This window comes from Citrus sinensis, chromosome 1 (genome assembly GCF_022201045.2).
Source record: "Citrus sinensis cultivar Valencia sweet orange chromosome 1, DVS_A1.0, whole genome shotgun sequence".
NCBI classification, from domain to species: Eukaryota; Viridiplantae; Streptophyta; class Magnoliopsida; order Sapindales; family Rutaceae; genus Citrus; species Citrus sinensis.
In genome coordinates, this window is record NC_068556.1 from 6,779,117 (window position 1) to 6,800,272 (window position 21,156).

The 21,156-nt window shown below is 34.9% G+C and overlaps 1 long non-coding RNA gene across 1 annotated transcript; it reads right to left on the reverse strand.

Annotated features, from left to right (window-relative positions):
• On the reverse strand, positions 1-886 carry LOC112496750 (uncharacterized). The gene is made up of 2 exons (XR_003063267.2): positions 804-886; positions 1-359 (listed from the first exon to the last, which is right to left on the reverse strand). It is a non-coding gene; the product is annotated as an uncharacterized LOC112496750 (long non-coding RNA).
• Positions 887-21,156: the final 20,270 nt, after the last annotated feature.

Genomic DNA, 21,156 nt, shown 5'->3' on the forward strand with positions numbered 1-21,156 from the left:
TGATGATAAAGTTTTAGTTTTAGCATTAATAAAAAAAATTACATTGTCATTGTTTTTACATTATAATTAAGATATATATTACAACACATGATTTAAACAAAATAATTATAAAAAATTACATGGTAGACATTATGCATTACGTGTGTAGTTATGCCACATAGAAGCTGCAATCAGACTCTACAATTAGAGGGACACATGCTGCATTTTTTGCAATTTCCAGACCCCAATCAACTGCCTCAGCTTCTGCAGATTGCTACATTGCCATTAAAACTGGATTTCTTTACAGCAACAGCTACAAATTCTCCCTTATGATTTCTGATGGCAATTCCCAGGCCAACACATTGATCTTTCCAACTTGGCTGGGAAAAAAAGCTAACACACCTAAATCATTTTCTTTTTTTAATAACACAAATTCATGTCAAAATGGTATTCATGGAGTGACAGAACAAACTGAACATGTGTATCGGCAACAAAACAGCAAACCACATTTTAAAAAAATTAATTCACATTTTAAAAAATAATTACCCATCGAATATAATTCACGGTAGCAGTTTGCCAACATCCAATTAAACTGAACAATTTTCTTATACTAACACCAACTTAATCAATCTCATGCCAACAAAATCATATTTATCAAATAGAAAATAATTATTAAATATTAGAAAGAAGGGGAATGATATAAAAAATTACTAGCAAACACAAAGATTCTCAACATTCACCATTTTCCCAAGCAAATTAAAAACCAATGGATAAAAAATTCGGTTGTATGCAAGCCTTAAAAAAGAAAAATATCAGCAACTCACATAACAAAGATGGAGCCGAGAGGGCAAAAGCAGTCGAGGTAGTTGGATGGAGCAGTAGTGGTTGTAGCGAGATGGTGCACCAGTGGCAACGGAGATAAAGCAGTAGAGACGCCGATCGAGATGAACCAGCAACGACATCGGAGATGAAGTGCATCAATAGAGATGGGCACATAGAGAGAGAGCAGATTTGGAGAGAAAAGGACAGAAAACTTGCTGTTGTGTGTAGATCGGCGAAGATAAGGAGAGAGAGAGAGAGAGAGAGAGAGAGTTTCGTTGTGAGCAGATCAAGAAAGAAGGTAGAGAAAGCACCGTGAGTCAGCTTCGTTGTGAGTAGATTAGGAAATGAGGGGGAGAGAGCCCTTTGAGTTGTTCGTGAACAAGATTTTTTGTTGGCTTTTGTTTTTTGATTTGTTTTTGAGTTTGGCTTTGTAATAAGTAGAGAACATGTTAAACATGTTTTTGCTTTGCTAGTTATAAAAAGTAGATTTGGATTTCTTATTTTGTAATTTGTTTTTGGATTCAGCTCACCAAACATGTATTATATCAGTACTCCGAAAATGAAAATGAAAACACTGGCCCAAAAACGATACCAAACGGGCCCTAAACAACTATTGAAATAAATTCCCAAAAAGGTAAAATGACCAAGTAGCAAGTCACCAAATAAGCCAAGAGGGCATGTACAAGGTAAACCCGAACAAGTAACACTTGAAATAAATTTGAAATAATATATATATAGACACCCTTACCCCCCCTGTTAGCCTAAAGGGCTATACATAATGTAATTTTGATGATAACAAACATATGTATTAAATGATTTAATAGATATTGTATTTCACATTTTCACTAGTTTTTGAAAGGTAATATTTATGTAAGTGAAACAAGTGAAATCAAGCTCAAGACACTCAACGGACAATGACGAAATCAAGAATAAAGTTTAGAGCTCAACGGATAAATTAGTGCGATAAATTCTTGTAAAGCCGGTATGATTTAATTGATGCATGATTTAGCATTTGAGAAGCTCAAGAGATTAATTTAATTAATTACTTTTCATAAACTAAAAGGTTTTATTTTTATAAGATAAAGTACTTTGTGGTTTTGAGTAATTTGGACTTAATAAGTATTATTATTGAATTTCGAAGTTGGACCATTTTACAAACATTTGAAATATTTTGGGTCATACTATAATTTATGAATATTTTGGACTAAAGTGAAAGGTTTTGAGAACTTTGAAAAATATGGGTATTATGTTGAAAAGGACCTCTTTGCGAAAGAATAATATCTTTAGGGCCATATCATAATTTCAAAAAGTTTTAGAAAGACAAATATTATTAGGAAATTCTGAAATTGGACCTATTTGTAAAGTTTTATGACGTTTTGGGCTTTAGTATAATTATAGAAAGTTTTAGGCCAAAGTGTAATTTTAGTGAACAGTGTTACTGTAGCAAAATTAAAAAATAACGGTAATATCACTGTTCATGAGCAGCTAGCCGGATAAATCAAGCGGTTAACAGCTTGGGCGCTGGAATTTGGCTATAACAGCTAGTTTTCGGGCTCTAACTATAAAAACTCAACTCCAACTTCATTTTAAGAACTAATACAAGGAAAAACAAGATCATATAACATATATTGAACTTCCATTTAGTAAATCATCATTTGTTGAATCATCATTGAGTTATAATTTGTTTATCCACTCTTAAAGAGAGTTTCATTGTTGTGTTTTTCATTTCTCATCAAATTGTGAGTGTACAAGTGTGAGAAACACTTGAGGTGAAGAGATTGGGGATATAATCTCTTGTTGTAAAGGTCCATTGACACCTTGAAAGTCTATTTTAAACATTTGAAGCCTTGGGAGGCTTGGATAGTGAAATCCTCAAGCCGGATGAGCTTGGAGGTGCGGACGTAGGCGGAGATAGCCGAACCACGTAAAAATCCTTGTGTTTGTTTTCTCTTCCCTTACTCTTTTAATATTGTGCTTGATTGAATTTATTGTTTTTGATTTGATTAAGGAAATAGATTAAATTGTTGTGCGAATTGTATTGCATAAATTTTAAAAACCCAATTCACCCCCCCTCTTGGGTTGCATAACTTGCATTTCATTTGGTATCAGAGCAAGGTACTCTTGTATAGACTTAACTGTTTAGAGTTAAAGATCCATGGCAACCCATAATGATTCAACCTTTAAGGAAGGACAATCCACAATTAGACCACCGTTCTTTGACGGTAATGACTACCCATATTGGAAAACTAGGATGAGAATGGAATGAATTGGAAAAGAGAAAAACTTATCTAAACTCCAAAGCTATGAATGCCTTGTTTTGTGCACTAGATAAGAAAGAGTTTCATAGAGTATCTAGTTGTGAAAGTGCTAATAAAATTTGGCACAAACTTAAAGTTGTTTATGAAGGCACGAATTAAGTGAAAGAGTATAAAATTAGTAGGTACACTTGACAATATGAATTGTTCCAAATGGAACAAAATGAGAGTGTGTATTCTATGTATACTAGATTTACAGACATAGTGAACACTCTAGGAGCCCTAGGAAAGACTTTTTTAAATAGCGAGAAAGTTAAGAAAATCATTAGACCGCTACCTAAGGAATGGAGACAAAAAAGGATTGCCATTAAGGAAGCCAAAGATTTAAATATCTTACCTATTGATGATTTAATTGGTTCTCTTATTTCTTATGAGGAAGACTTGGCAGCCGAAAAAGACAATGGGGAGAAGAAGAAAAGCATTGCTCTCAAAGCCTTGAAACATGAGAGTGATGAGGAAAATGAGTTGGATGAGGAGGAGATGGATATGCTGGCTTGAAGGTTTAGAAAATTATTTAAGAAATCCAGTGAGCGAAGAAAATTTAAATACCTTAAGAACCGAAAGGAGAAGAAGGAAGTAATCAAATATTATAAGTGCAAGAAGCCTGGCCATATAAGAACGGATTTCCCTCTTCTCAACAAGCTCAAGAAGAAAGCAATGGTAGCCACATGGGATGATAGTAATGAGGAAACAAGTGATGATAAAGAGCATCAAGAAATGAAAAATCTAGCTCTCATGGCAATTGGAGATGAATTAGATGATGAACTTGATGAGGTAAATGATCTTTCTACTTATGATGAATTATATGATGCTTTTAAAGAATTGCATGATAATTGGATAAAAATTGATCAAAAAAATGCATGTCTCAAAAAGAAAATGGTAAAGCTCACAAATGAAAATGAATTTCTAAGTGCAAAGATTACATGCCTAGAATTAGAGAATAAAACATTGCATGATAGAGTTGCATTATCAAATGAGAAACCTAGCAATTCACATGAGCATCTAGAATTATATGTAGATGACTTGAAAAATGAAAATGATGCTTTACAAAAATGCAATGATTTATTAAATGAAAAGATTAAAGGACTAGAGTTAGATAATAAAATGTTGCATGATAGAATTGCATCATTTAAAGGTAAACAAAGTATTTCATATGAGCATGAAAAATCACATATTGACGAATTTATGAAAGAAAATGAAGTGATTAAGAAAAAGAGTAATGAGCTCAACGAAATTGTGTTAAAATTCACAAGTGGTCAAAAGAACTTAGAAAAATTACTAAGCACTCAAAAATGTGTGCTTGAAAAAGAAGGACTTGGGTATAAGCCTAACTTGAAATAAAAATATTATAAAAATTATTTTGTTAAGGCTACCTCCACAAGTGATTATAAGATTGTTTGTCATTATTGTAATGGAAATGGTTGTTGAGTGTTAGAAAATGCATATTTATAAAGGAGAAAACCGTCATTTTACATTCACGTGTACGGTACTATTCACGTGTACGGTACTGTATACGTTACTGTTCACGACACTGTTCACATAGACGGATGATGACGTGGCATTGACCGATGATGTGGCATTGACTAATGAGGTGTCACGATCCTGTTGGACTAAAATTCTTATGTACTGTTGATGGTGACGTGGCAGCATATCAGTGGACGAAAAATCTCGCGTACGGTGCATGCATCACACAGGATTACTTTCAACCAAACCGCGTTACTGTTCATCCGGGTCAAACCGCGTTACTGTTCAAAGTCTGGTCAAACCGTGTTACTGTTCATCCGCGTGGTCAAACCGTGGACTGTTGACTGATGACGTGGCGCAATCCTGAGCGTCCAAACTGTTTTTAATCCGATGGCCATGATTTACTCCATGTATCTATAAAAAGGGGGCCTCTCCCCCCTAATTTGATATCTCTGAATCCATTTTTGGGATCCATTTTCTGTAATTCCCTCTCTATCTTGTATTTTCTTCGTATTTTAATAAATTCCCATTTTGCCCCTAGTTCAATTATGAGTGGCTAATTTTCTTTCAAGCTTGGGTTGAAGGTGAAGTCTCAACATGTGTCATTGGCTTAATTTGGTAAATTTATTTTCTCTTTCCCACTAGTTTTTGTGGATGTTTTGACTTCTCGTCGACAAATAATAATATTCTTGTCTAGTACCGCCTTGGTTTCACCGGCCCTCTAGTACAAGGTTATTATTATTTGGCACGATAAGCCCTTAGCACCATATTGATTAGAGTGTGGTTCATGAGGTGTGGATTCCCCCCTCATGATTTAATTGGCATTAATACGGATTATTTAGCCCATGATGTATGTTGATACGGATCCAGATACCCAAGTACGTCATTTCAATAGATTTCGCTTCAATTTATTCTCGCCATTGCAATTCCAATTTTAGAATTTATTATTGCCATCTCAATTCCAATTTTAGGATAATTTAAATCACTTCCACCACAATTTCAACCACCCATTTACAAAATTAATTCTACATATAATTAAAATCCACCTCCTCGTGGGATCGACACTCGTCACCATTGATCTATACTACAATAGATTCGTGCGCTTGCGAGTACATTAAAATTTGCACAATAAGTTTTTGGCGCCGTTGCCGGGGAGGTAAGTAATTTTAATTCATAGAATTAATTTTTGTGAATAATTTCTTTTATTTGTTTCTTGTATTTTTTTTATTATTAAAAAAAAAGAAAAAGAAAAAAAAAGTGAATCTACATTTAAAGGTTAGTATTTCTTTTCTTTTTCTCTTCTTTAAAATTCTGTAATTTAATTTTCAATTTATTTTTCTTTGTAATTTTTTTTTGTTTATCTTATTAATTTATTTTTAGTTAATTTATTTCACGTATTTATTTTTGTGTATTTTTATAGAAAGGTTTTAATAGCGCAATAAGGTTAGTATCGTAATTTCTCCCTCTTCTTTATTTTTATTTATTTTGTTCCCATCTTTATTTTTTATTTTATTTGTTTTGCATGCATGGTCGAAGGTCATTATTACCCAATCTTGAACCTATAGACCTTGAACTTGAGAAAACACTTCGCACACACAAACACGTTAAAAATAAAATGGATTTACAAGCACCACAAGAGAGGCCATTTAAGGATTATTTCAGTCCTTTAGCAAATTTGAGCACATCATGCATAAGATACCCAAATGTAGCTGCTAGGAGTTTTGAACTAAAACCTAGTGTGCTAAATTGTCTCCCCACATTTTATGGCCTAGAAAATGAGGATCCATATAATCATTTGAATGATTTTCATGCCATTTGTCAAACATTCAAATATGAGAATTTTTCAGATGATGATGTTAAACTTAGACTATTCCCATTTTCTTTAAAGGATAGAGCTCGTTCATGGTTAAATACGTTGCCTGCTAATAGCATTTCATAATGGGAACAAATGGTAACTAAATTTTTGAATAAATATTTCCCAGTGCATAAAACCAATGCTATTCGCAGGGAAATCTCAGAGTTTACTCAGAGAGAGGACGAGCAGTTTTTCGAGACATGGGAGCAATTCAATGGGCTACTCTTGAAGTGTCCACATCATGGGTACGAGAAATGGCACCAATGCCAATACTTTTTGGAGGGATTACTACCAAATATGCAAGAATGGCTAATGGCAACAAGTGGAGGAGAGCTAATGTCAAAAAGTGCATCAGAGATTTGGGAATTCTTCCAGCGACAAGCAGATAATTTCCAACAACGGAGTCGATCACTCAGGAATACTAGAAGAATTAAAGGAGTGAATGAGGTTCAAATTGGCGAATCAACTTCGGGAATCAAAGAAGTCAAGGAGATGGTTGAAGATCTTGCTCGACAAATAGCATCGTTATCAACTGCGAAATCAACAGAACCACATGACCATGACTCATACTCAGATCAAGCCAATGCCATAGGTGTAATGAGAAAGCCATCAAATTACAACCCATACTCCAACACATATAACCCTGGATGGAGAGACCACCCCAATTTTTCATGGTCTCAAGGATTCCAACAGAATGGACCAGCAGCTCCAGGTCCACCAATGCAACCAATTCCACAAAATCCTCAAGCCTCTCAGCCCCCATTTAGACCATACAATCAGAACCAGAACCACTCTCAACCTAGACCATGGGAGGATGCATTCCAGAATTTCAGGAATGTTACTCACTCCACGATTGAGCAACAGAACCGCACCATTGATGGACTACGAAATGAGTTGAGAGCAGGCTTCAACTCACAAGCTCAATCAGTTTCAAGCCTCGAGAAAATGGTGGGACAACTTGCTTCTTCAGTTCAGAACTTGGCAATGACCGTTGAGAAAGGTAAGTTTCCAAGTCAACCAGTGCCTAACCCTAAAGGAGTGCATGAAGCAAGTACCAGTTCACCACAGCAACATGGAGAAGTCAAAGCAGTAATGACCTTGCGAAAAGGAAAAGAAGTCGACAACAAAGTGGAGATGCCGGTGACAAAAGAAAATCAAATTGTACCTGTGAATGTTGAGGAATCATCACCGGAGAAGAAAGAAGAAACCAACCCACGAGAATACGTTCCTAAAGCTCCATTTCCTCAGAGGTTAGCAAAAGGCAAAAAGGGAAAATCCACAGGTGAGATTCTTGAAATCTTCAAACAGGTAAGTGTTAACATCCCTTTGCTTGATGCTATTAAACAAGTTCCATCTTATGCCAAGTTTCTTAAAGACCTTTGTACTAAAAAGAGAAATTGCATGTTCAAAAGAAGGCATTTTTAACAGAAAACGTTAGTTCTATACTCCAACATAAAATTCCTTTAAAATGCAAAGACCCAGGCTCCCCCACTATCTCATGTAGTATAGGGAACCACACAATTGAGAATGCTTTGTTGGATTTAGGAGCTAGTGTAAATCTGTTGCCTTATTCAGTATTCGTGAAACTTGGACTTGGAGAATTACACCTAACTCCAGTGGTGTTACAACTTGCAGATCGGTCCACAAAAATACCTCGTGGTATTGTGGAGGACGTGTTTATCCAGGTAGACAAGTTTTATTTTCCTGTTGATTTCATTGTAATTGACACTCAACCAATACAGGACTCGAGGAAGCACATCCCCATAATTCTAGGCCGACCTTTCTTGGCAACTGCGGATGCTCACATTCAATGCAGGACCGAAAATATGCAGTTGTCCTTCGGCAACATGACTATGGAGCTGAACATCTTCAACATTGCCAAACAACCTCACAATGCAGATGATGAAATTGTTGATGTGGATTTAATTGAAGCATTAGTTGACAATACTTTTCTTTCAAACCTTAGTGATGATCCTTTACAAACATGTTTAACTCACTTTGGTTTGGATTTTGATATTGACAGATCGGTCAATGAGGTCAACGCCCTACTTGACTCGGCACCATCCATGGACACTAATAAATGGAAGTCAAGAGTTGAACAACTAGCACCATCAGAGAAGAAACTCATCCCATCATCAGAATCACCACCGAAACTCGAGCTCAAACCATTGCCCAACACATTGGAATATGCATTTTTGGGAGAAGAAAGTACTCTGCCGGTAATCATCTCATCATCCCTAAATGACGAACAAAAAGGTAAGTTGTTGGATGTTTTAAAAGAGCACAAAGGAGCATTAGGATGGACCATAGCAGACATAAAAGGTATAAACCCAGTAGACTGCATGCATTACATTCACCTCGATGAAAATGCTAAATCTACTAGGGAAATGCAACGTCGGTTAAATCCTAATATGAAAGAAGTTGTTAGAACAGAAGTCCTTAAGCTATTAGACGCAGGTATCATTTACCAAATTTCTGATAGTTCATGGGTTAGTCCTGTACAAGTTGTCCCCAAAAAGTCAGGAGTCACAGTAGTTACGAATGCTGATAATGAATTGATACCCACTAGAGTAACTACAGGATGGCGTGTATGCATTGATTATAGAAAGTTGAATTCTGTCACACGTAAAGACCATTTTCCTTTACCATTTATTGATCAAATGCTTGATAGATTAGCAGGCCATGAATTTTATTGCTTTCTAGATGGCTACTCAGGATATAATCAGATTCCCATAGCACCAAAAGATCAAGAGAAAACTACTTTCACTTGCCCTTTTGGCACATTTGCATATAGGAGAATGCCATTTGGATTATGTAATGCACCTGCTACATTTCAACGATGCATGTTGAGCATTTTTTTTGATATGGTTGAACGATTCCTTGAAGTCTTTATGGATGACTTTTCTGTCTTTGGTGACTCATTTGATCAATGTTTACATCATCTAACACTAGTTTTGCAAGATGTGTCAAGAAGAACTTGGTCTTAAATTGGGAGAAATGCCATTTTATGGTAAAACAAGGTATTGTTCTCGGTCACATCATTTCGAGCAAAGGTATTGAGGTTGACAAAGCCAAGGTGGATCTCATTTCTAATCTTCCTCCACCCAAAACAGTCAGAGAAGTAAGATCTTTCCTTGGGCATGCTAGTTTTTATAGACGTTTCATTAAAGATTTTAGCAAAGTTTCTAGACCCTTATGCAATTTACTTGCTAAGGATGTACCTTTTATCTTTAATGATTCATGTCTTGTGGCTTTTGAAAAATTAAAGCAGTTGTTGACATCATCACCCATCATTCAGGCCCCGAACTGGAGCTTACCATTTGAACTCATGTGTGATGCATCTGATTATGCAGTAGGAGCAGTATTAGGACAAAGAGTTGATCGAATTCCCCATGTTATTTATTATGCTAGTATGACATTGAATGATGCACAGTTGAACTATTCAACTACTGAAAAAGAAATGCTAGCAGTAGTGTTTGCATTGGAGAAATTTCGATCTTATCTCATTGGTTGTAAAATAATCGCGTTCACAGATCATGCTGCTCTTAAATATCTTCTCACAAAGAAAGATGCAAAAGCTAGACTAATTCGTTGGGTGTTACTTTTGCAGGAATTTGACTTGGAGTTCAAAGATAAGAAAGGGACAGAAAATGTTGTGGCAGACCACCTCTCTCGTCTCCATTTTGACACAATTACAGAATCATTACCATTGAATGAGTCATTTCCAGATGAACAATTAATGAATGTGGAAGTATTACCTTGGTATGCTGATATAGTTAATTATCTTGTTACAGGTAAACTTCCAGAGCATTGGACCAAGCAAGACAGGGCTAAATTCTTTGCAGAAATAAAGAATTTCTTTTGGGATGACCCGTATTTGTTCAAGTATTGTGCAGACCAAATTGTTAGACGATGCATCCCAGAAAGTGAAATTCCGAATATCCTTTCATTCTGCCATGAACAAGCTTGTGGAGGCCATTTCAGCGCTAAGAAAACAGTGACTAAAGTTTTACAATGTGGTTTCTATTGGCCAACTATATTTCGAGATGCTTACACTTTCTGTTCTTCATGTGATAGGTGTCAACGAATGGGGAGCATTACACGAAGGAACATGATGCCACTAAATCCAATTTTAGTGGTTGAGATTTTTGACGTATGGGGTATCGACTTCATGGGACCCTTTCCCCCGTCTTTTGGCCATCAATACATATTGGTTGCTGTTGACTACGTATCGAAATGGGTAGAAGCAATTTCATGTAGGACCAATGATCACAAGGTGGTGATAGCATTTTTAAAAAGCAACATTGTTTCACGCTTTGGATTCCCTCGAGCGATAATCAGTGATGGTGGTGCCCACTTTTGTAACAAAGCATTCAAAGCTCTTTTGACAAAGTATTCAATCACACACAAAGTGGCAACTCCGTATCATCCGCAAACCAGTGGCCAAGTTGAGATATCCAATCGAGAAATAAAGCACATATTAGAAAAAACGGTGAGGCCAGACAGGAAAGATTGGTCATTAAGACTTGATGATGCATTATGGGCATATAGAACGGCTTTCAAGACCCCGATTGGGATGTCACCCTATAGGCTAGTGTATGGAAAAGCTTGCCACCTACCTGTGGAACTCGAGCATCGTGCGTATTGGGCCATCAAGAAATTCAATTTTGACATGCAGCAAGCCAGCTCAGAAAGAAGATTACAGCTGGCAGAACTTGAAGAAATTCGCAATGATGCATACGAAAATGCCAAGATTTACAAGCAACGAATGAAAGTCTTCCATGATAAGCAAATTATGAGAAAATCGTTCACTCCAGGTCAGAAAGTACTTTTATTCAATTCTCGCTTACACCTATTCCCAGGTAAGTTACGCTCTCGTTGGTTTGGCCCATTTATTGTTCATACTGTTTTTCCACATGGGGCAATTGAAATTAAGGACCCAAAGAACGGTGTCATGTTTAAAGTTAATGGTCAAAGATTAAAGCCATATCTAGAGTACCAACCACATGGAGAAGACACCGAAATAAATTTGAGTGACCCACCAAATTTGAATTAATTTATTTTTTCTTTTTTCTTTTCGTTGATTTGATTTTTTTTCTTTCTTTATCTTATTCTTCTGCTAATTGAAATTATTTTTGCATAAGTGTGTTTGTTTAACTATTCAGTTTTCTTTTATCATTTTTAATCATGAGTACCTTACTTAGACCGTTCCTCCTGAAGATTCTTAAACCACTTCAACGTGTCAAAACTCATCTTAAACGGCAGATTCAATTTTGTAAAACACATCGCATTTGGGCTCTACAGCCACCAGAGTTAGTAGCCTATGTTGAGGGTTTAGAAAGCCAACTCAGAGACATTGAGAGAAGTGTTTACGACATCCAGTTGGAGCTTGAGGTAAATTCAATAAGAGGACGATTTCAATTTTCTTTGTGTGTTTTAATTTGTTTTTCTGTTTGTGTGCTTTAGTTTGTTACCCCGGTGAAATGGTGGATAACGGTACTCCGTGATAATCAAGTCGGTTACTTCAGTTTCCCATAATAACTGATATTCTGAGGCGAAGGTATGGACAGAAACGAGATTCTAGCAAAGCTTCACAAGCGATTCCCTTCACTTCCTCAGAATGCCCTCCTTACAATCTATAAAGCTCGGTCCGAACACATGCGATTGCTCATGAGGAATAACATACCTGCTGATATCCGTTGGTTAATTGAGGCGAAAGTACGATCGGCAGGTGAGTTACCTCCAAAATTTATTGCATACATGCCTGGTTGTGGTAAAGGAAATTATGCAAGAAAACGACGAGCTCGAAGAATTTCTGTTGCTTGTCATAAGTGTGCCAGAATGAGTTGCAATAAAAACCCATGTTCTTTAGGAATAGTGTCTGATAACAGAGAAGATAAGATTCAATTCATTAGGGATGGCTTGAATAAGGAGTCATTGGATGATATCCTTCTGTCTCTTGAAACGCATCCCAGTGGATATGTGCAAGGAGCGATTCTCCAGTTATGGTCATTATTCCAGAAAGAGCATGCACGATATAGTCTCGGGAACCTGACTATAAACGACCCTGTTTGCCAGTTTATAAGAAAACTGGATGGGAAGCCTATCCTCGACCCATAGAGGGCGTTCAAGCCGTTTCTGGACGTAAAACCAGAGGAAGATGTGAGCCACAGTCGCAACTACTTGTAAATATCCTTTTACTTTATTGTTATTTTATTTTACTATTGTCTTTAATAATTTTATTACTGTTTGCTTTTTCCTTATTATTGTTTGCTTTTTCCCTTTTACTGTTTCCTTTTTGACTCGCGAGCCACATACTTTACGCGTTATTTGACACTGACATGTTACCTCATACACAACTGTGACCCACTGTCACCAAGACTCTTAAATGTGATTTTTTTTGTCAAGCACTCACAAATTATTTTTCGAGAAGTATCATAATGGCAGCTACTCCAAATAGACAATTCAAGAACATTTGTGTGCTTTCTGGATTTACCTATGGCAAACATAAAGAGTTCGTTGAGGCAGCCATAGATCTTGGTCGAAGCATAGCAGCGAGAAAATTACACTTGGTGTATGGAGGAGGTAATCGAGGGTTATCAAAAATGGTCTCAGAAGCAGCTTTTATCAGAGGAAGTCAAGTGTTAGGCATCATCCCAAGAGTCCTAAAACCATTGGGCAGTTCGTCTGACTCATCAACTGGAGAAGAGTTAGTCGTCTCAAGTATGCAAGAAAGAATAACTGAAATGCTTAATTATGCTGATGCTTTTATTTTCCTTCCAGGAGATCTTGCAACACTAGAGGCACTTATGACACTAGCATCTTGGGCCCATCTACACATTCACCAGGAACCCATCGGTTTGTTAAATGTCAATAACTTTTATGATGGCTTTATCGCATTTCTTAACCATGCAATAAAAAACTATTTCATTCCTTCTAATGTGAAAAAACTCTTTATTTGTGCTCACACTGCTACTGAGCTACTTGATATGTTACAAGCTTATAAACCGGAGCCAGACCCCTGGACCTTTGTGTTGGAGCGACCAAATAATGATGGTAACAGTAGCCACAGTAAGAAGTACAAATTAGATTTAACTCTCCGCCTGTAAATATTTTCTTCTGTGTTGCACCACCCATGTGATGTCTTCTAAACTCTACTTCTTTCCTTTACAACATTGAGGACAATGTTTCGTTCTGGTTGGGGGGAGGGAATAGTCGACAATTGTGGAATCTTGGTTAAGTTTTTACTAATTTTTTGTTGTAGAAACTAACTGTTGCTAACTTTTTGTGTTGAAGATGGCTGAATATGGAGTGTAGTTACTCTAGAAACGCATCTTCATTGTTCGAAAAAAAAAATTCTTTTTCTTTATTAAGTTTTATGTTCATTTTTCTTCTTCTTTTTATTTTCTCCTCTATAAATATACATTTTCCAACTTTTGAGTCGAAGGTGGCTGAATATAGAGAGTAGTGCCTCTAGAAACGCATCTTCTAAGTTAAAAAAAAAAAACCATTTTCGTTTTCTATCATTTTAAGTGTAACTTTTCTAATTAGTTTTTTATGCATCATTTTCATATCTCTGCATACATATTTTTCTTTCATGTTTAGAATAGGTTGGGGGGTAGAATGTTGTTTAAAAAAAAAATAGTGTGATTTGTTTTAACATTGGATGACATGATTAATTTCAAATTTTAGTATTTGTATTATCTTTGGTCTTAAGTGATGTTACGCTATGTTTGCTACTTTACATGTTGATGTCGGAGACAAATATGAGTTGCTTGAAGGAATGAACATGTCATAAATAAATGCCAAGTGAGTTGTTGAGCCTATCACTTTCTTGGAGAGTAACCCTTTTGCCCATTCTCTATACAGCTTAGCAGTTTATTATTTTATACACAATCTCTAAATTTCTTTTGAGTTAACCCTAAAAAAAAAAAATAATAATAAAATTGTAAAATAAAAAAAAGAGAAAAAAAATGTGTTGCTACATTAGGAGGCCCATCTAACTAGTAGACATGGATAATTATTTAGAGCCCTAAAAGACGATAGAAAGGCCATCTTTGATCCGTTTGAGCCTTAAAAAAAAAAAAACCTTTTCTTTGTCAACTTATCATCTTGACCCACTCCGATTTAGAGTATTACCCGATATCTTATAAGTTCCATCACCTATTTATGTTTGAGAAAAATATAAATAATTATTTTGTTCAGTGAAGTTATGCCAAAAAAATAAATAAATAAAAGTTGTTGTTTCAAAAGAATAAAAATAAAAATAATAGGTGAAATCCACCTTGCAACTTCCAAAAAAAAAAAAAAATTCTCTGCATTTTTCTCAAACATACACTTTGTTTTCCTTATTTCCCTTCTTTGTTAGCCATGTCCCTAGCCTACGTTACGTCCTAATAAAAGTCCTTCTTGATTTTAGGGAACTATAGTTTGAAGTAGAAGCTAGTTATATGGGCTAAAAAGATGTAGTGATGCATAATTAAAAAAAAAAGAGATAAATAAAGTGGGTTGACTTACATTTTATTTGACTTGAGATCGTATTATTTCTAAGCTGAGGGCATATTTATTTCATCTTGGTGAGAGCATGTGATATCACTTCTTTATGATTTTCTCTCTTAATTACCATTCATTGGAGTGACTATTTTTATTGGGTTTAATTTATTTGTGAGAGTGTCACTACTTCCAGTGAGATTTTGGGGTTTGACATGTCATTCTTGAAAGTAGCTATAACAAAGTCTACTGGGCTAATTCATGTGAATGGTTGATGTGGGTGTGATGTTGCTTTCGACTGGAGATAATGCTTATACTTTTATTTGATTGCTATCATTAATCTGATTGAATAAACACGAGTGTTTCTAAAAAAAAAAAAATCATTTTGAATTTGAATTTTTTTTTCGCTTTATTTGCTAGGGACTAGCAATAAGCTGGTTGGGGGTGTGTTGAGTGTTAGAAAATGCATATTTATAAAGGAGAAAACCGTTATTTTACATTTCAAGTCTTACTAACAATCCTTACTTTTATGTATTTAAACTTCTTGTGATTTAATTACATGTGTTTTATTTTAATTAAGTATTTTATGTATTTTAGGGGCATTATAGTCATTTCACAATAAAGGAGAAATCAGACGGCAAAACGGACATCACTTTTGAACTCAGGACGGTCAAAAACCTTAGGAGGAGCATAAAATGAAAAATGGCACTATTCACATGTACGGTACTATTCACGTGTACGGTACTGTATACGTTACTGTTCACGACACTGTTCACATAGACGGATGATAACGTGGCATTGACCGATGATGTGGCATTGACTGATGAGGTGTCACGATCCTGTTGGACTAAAATTCTTATGTACTGTTGATGGTGACATGGCAGCATATCAGTGGACGAAAAATCTCGCGTACGGTGCATGCATCACACAGGATTACTTTCAACCAAACCGCGTTACTGTTCATCCGGGTCAAACCGCGTTACTGTTCAAAGTCGGGTCAAACCGTGTTACTGTTCATCCGCGTGGTCAAACCGTGGACTGTTGACTGATGACGTGGCGCAATCCTGAGCGTCCAAACTGTTTTTAATCCGATGGCCATGATTTACTCCATGTATCTATATAAAGGGGGCCTCTCCCCCCTAATTTGATATCTCTGAATCCATTTTTGGGATCCATTTTCTGTAATTCCCTCTCCATCTTGTATTTTCTTCATATTTTAATAAATTCCCATTTTGCCCCTAGTTCAATTATGAGTGGCTAATTTTCTTTCAAGCTTGGGTTGAAGGTGAAGTCTCAACATGTGTCATGGGCTTAATTTGGTAAATTTATTTTCTCTTCCCCTCTAGTTTTTGTGGATGTTTTGACTTCTCGTCGACAAATAATAATATTCTTGTCTAGTACCGCCTTGGTTTCACCGGCCCTCTAGTACAAGGTTATTATTATTTGGCACGATAAGCCCTTAGCACCATATTGATTAGAGTGTGGTTCATGAGGTGTGGATTCCCCCCTCATGATTTAATTGGCATTAATACGGATTATTTAGCCCATGATGCATGTTGATACGGATCCAGATACCCAAGTACGTCATTTCAATAGATTTCGCTTCAATTTATTCTCGCCATTGCAATTCCAATTTTAGAATTTATTATCGCCATCTCAATTCCAATTTTAGGATAATTTAAATCACTTCCACCACAATTTCAACCACCCATTTACAAAATTAATTCTACATATAATTAAAATCCACCTCCTCGTGGGATCGACACTCGTCACCATTGATCTATACTACAATAGATTCGTGCGCTTGCGAGTACATTAAAATTTGCACAACAATGGTCATATGAGTTTTAAATGTCCAATTAAGAGAAATGTATATTATGGAGTCAAGTGTATTTGGATTCCAAAAGGAACCAAATCTAACACTCAATGACCCAAGAGTATTTGAGTACCAAAATGCACAACTTGAATATTTTCTTTGTAGGTACCACAATCAAGGAATGACAGAGAGTTCCTTGATAAAAGCTTATGAGGATAATCACTTGATCATGGTGTAAGAAAAAATGATGAGACAATATGATTTAATTGTTTTGGTAATAATTATTGCCTTATTGATTATAAGTGATGGTCTTTTAATCTTAGTAAGTACCTAATAATTCATTTGGTATCATAACATTAAGTGCATTAACATGAAGTGGATAAGTTTATTTTGCCTATTTATTATATTGAGTGGATCATAAAAAATGGATAGTAGCTTGAATTTGTGAAAATATGCTTGTATGTTTACATGATTGAATTATCATTGTGTTTAACATTGAGTGCTTTATTATGATGGATTTGTTTGATTTTAATGATTATGTAATGCGTAAGTATGATAAATGAGTAATATGCTTGAATTATTAATCTTTGAATGCTTATATGTTTCATGATTGAGTAAAATATATACATGATGGATGAATTATATATGTGAATTAATCATGTCTTAAATGTTTATAATTTCAACCATAAAGTGTTATTGTATCTCATAATTGTGATGGATATGCATGATGAATATGTTATAAATTTGAGTTTTATGATTTTTTGGATGTTAATTATATTGATTCATACATTAAAATGGCTTTTGAAAGTGTTCAGATCACGAAATGGTCTTAAAATCGATCAAAAATAGCCGAAGAGCAAAAATTGGTGCAGATGGGCAGCCATGAGGCGGCTAGCCGCTTGGTCACGGGTTTTTCCCATTTTTTTTTGTTTTCCTTTCTTCTTCACATATTCTTCTTCGTTCCTCTCTCTCCAAAACCGTGAGCCACTCTCTTCCATTTCCAATCAATTTCTCTTCATTTCTCAACCATTTTTATGCCAAAATTAATCATTCAAACCAATACCCATGCATTTCACTCTCATTAAACACTTCCCAATCATCATTTCTTCACTTGTTCTTCGTCATTTCATCATCATCTCTCACGCGTGAACAATACCTCTCCATTTCTCTCTCAAATTTCTTGATCTTTCACTCATTCTCTTGCCAAAATCAATCAGCCAACTCATTCTCTTGCCAAAATCAATCATCCAACTCATTATTCATCCATTACTCCTTCACGTTTCACTCTCAAAACTTGATTTCATCATCTCTCCACATAAAACCCAAAATAAAAAACCTAACTTACCCATTTCTTTCTCTTCCAATTTAAGCTCTGTAGAGCCCACTTTTGATCCAATCAACACCATCCATTATCTCAAATCATCTCTTGGATCAATATAATCGGTTTAAAATCATCCATTTCACTCAAATTTTTTAAACCTGAAATTGCATTTTTAAGCTTATTTTTTCTTCCAACAATGGCGGGTGGTGATAAGTCCAAGGGTAAAAACGTGGCCAAGAAGCGTAAGGATAGTCATGGCAACAATTCAGAGTTTATTTTGACTCATTTTCCACAACCCCTGCTTCGGAAACGTTTTCTCGACAATTTCAAGCCAAGGTCGGTCATTACTCCTTTTTTTTTTTGTCAATCTCAGTAATATGGAGAATTTAGAAATTTGTGATAAATCTCTTAAAGATTTCCTTATTGCTATGGGATGGAAGAATGTGTTGGCTGTTAATGAACATTATTATGAAAATTTAGTCAAGGTTTTTTATTCGAATATGGATATCGAAGTTTCGAATAGAATTGTTACTAATGTTGGGGGAGTTCATATTGAATTTGATGTTGTTTTGTTAAATTCTATCCTTGGAACTCCAAATGAGGGATTGGAACTATATAATCCTAGAGCCAAAATAAAAGATCCTTGGTTTTCACTTGAGAATCCTCTTCATCGCATCCACCATCTCTTTAGCACTCTATTTTTATTGTTTTTGATTTGTCACTCTGCACTACATCTTTACATGGATTATTATTTTTAATTTGCGGATAATATCTTGTTGTTTGATATTTGGATATGTTGTTTTTAATATTAGGATTAAGGATGCTTGTTATTTGATCTTCAGATATGTTATATTTGGATGATGTTTTCGGATTCTTGGAATATTATAACTCTTTAGTTAATTATATGCTTCATTCTTATGTGTCGCTTGATGAATTGATAGAATGTTGGTTTATGATCTTTTTATAGTTAATTGGCTATTTGGTTATATGTTTCTTGATTAACCTTTGACATATTATCGATATTAGCATGAATTTCTAGTAATTTTGATGATGAAGGGGGAGAAGTCATGTATTTTGAATATGAAGACATATAATATGTATTTTGATCTTAAAGTATTTGTGCATAATTTTGAAATATTCAGGGGGAGTTTTTGTTTTGAATTTAATTTATATATTTAATTATATATGCCATGTATTAAGGGGGAGTATAAATGTCAAAATACATGAGATGTTTGTCATCATCAAAAAGGGGGAGATTGTTAGCCTAAAGGACTATACATAATATAATTTTGATGATAACAAACATATGTATTAAATGATTTAATGGATATCGTATTTCACATTTTCACTAGTTTTTGAAGGGTAATATTTATGCAAGTGAAACAAGTGAAATCAGGCTCAAGACACTCAACGGACAACGGCGAAATCAAGAATAAAGTTTAGAGCTCAACAGACAAATTAGTGTGATAAATTCTTGTAAAGCCGGTATGATTTAATTGATGCATGATTTGGCATTTGAGAAGCTCAAGAGATTAATTTAATTAATTACTTTTCATAAACTAAAAGGTTTCATTTTTTATAAGATAAAGTACTTTGTGGTTTTGAGTAATTTGGACTTAAATGCAAAGTTTTGAAATCTTTGATTTTAATAAGTATTATTATTGAATTTCGGAGTTGGACCTTTTTACAAACATTTGAAATGTTTTGGGTCATACTATAATTTATGAATATTTTGGACTAAAGTGAAAGATTTTGAGAACTTTGAAAAATATAGGTATTATGTTGAAAAGGACCTCTTTGCGAAAGAATAATATCTTTAGGGCCATATCATAATTTCAAAAAGTTTTGGAAAGACAATTATTATTAAAAAATTCTTAAATTGGACCTATTTGTAAAGTTTTTTGACATTTTAGGCCGTAGTATAATTATAGAAAGTTTTAGGCCAAAGTGTAATTTTAGTAAATAGTATTACTGTAGCAAAATTAAAAAATAACGGTAATATCACTGTTCATGAGTGGCTAACTGGATAAATCAAACGGCTAACCACTTGGGCGCTGGAATTTGGCTATAACGGCTAGTTTTCGGGTTCTAACTATAAAAACTCAACTCCAACTTCATTTTAAGAATTAATACAAGGAAAAACAAGGTCATATAACATATATTGAGCTTCCATTTCATAAATCATCATTTGTTGAATCATCATTGAGCTATAATTTGTTTATCCACTTTTAAAGAGCGTTTCATTGTTGTGATTTTCATTTCTCATCAAATTATGAGTGTACAAGTGTGAGAAACACTTGGGGTGAAGAGATTGGGGATATAATCTCTTGTTGTAAAGATTCATTGACACATTAGAAGTCAATTGTAAACATTTAAAGCCTTAGGAGGCTTAGATAGTGAAATCCTCAAGCCGGGTGAGCTTGGAGGCGTGGACGTAGGCGGGGATAGCCGAACCACGTAAAAACCTTGTGTTTGTTTTCTCTTCCCTTACTTTTTTAATATTATGCTTGATTGAATTTATTGTTTTTGATTTGATTAAGGAAATAGATTAAATTGTTGCGCGAATTGTATTGCATAAATTTAAAAAACTCAATTCACCCCCCTCTTGGGTTGCATAACTTGCATTTCCCCCCCCCCCCCCCCCCGGCCCAAAATTTATAACACCCCGCTTGTATAACTAAAATAAGGTGATTTATTTCAAAACATTTAAAATCTTATTACTTTTTAATAAAAAAAATACAAATTTCTTAAAAAAGTTTTACATAATAAGTAAAAACTTCATTATAAAGTATAAGAGATATGTAAGGATTATTTAGTATATATTTCAAAACTTTGTTATTACGTAAATAAACTTAAAATATGTAGTTTCTTGTAGAAACACAGCTAAGCCCATCATAATCCCTTGTATTGATATGCCCATATACACTTTGTCTTGATTGGGGCTTGGCCCCAACTTGACTTACTCATCATTATATGCAATGTAAGGACTACATGAGCTAAATGCCCAATAAGATAACCATTTAATGTATGTATTAATTATTATACATATAGGTAGCCTTATGAACATTGAGTATTTAAAAGAAGTTTAGAAATA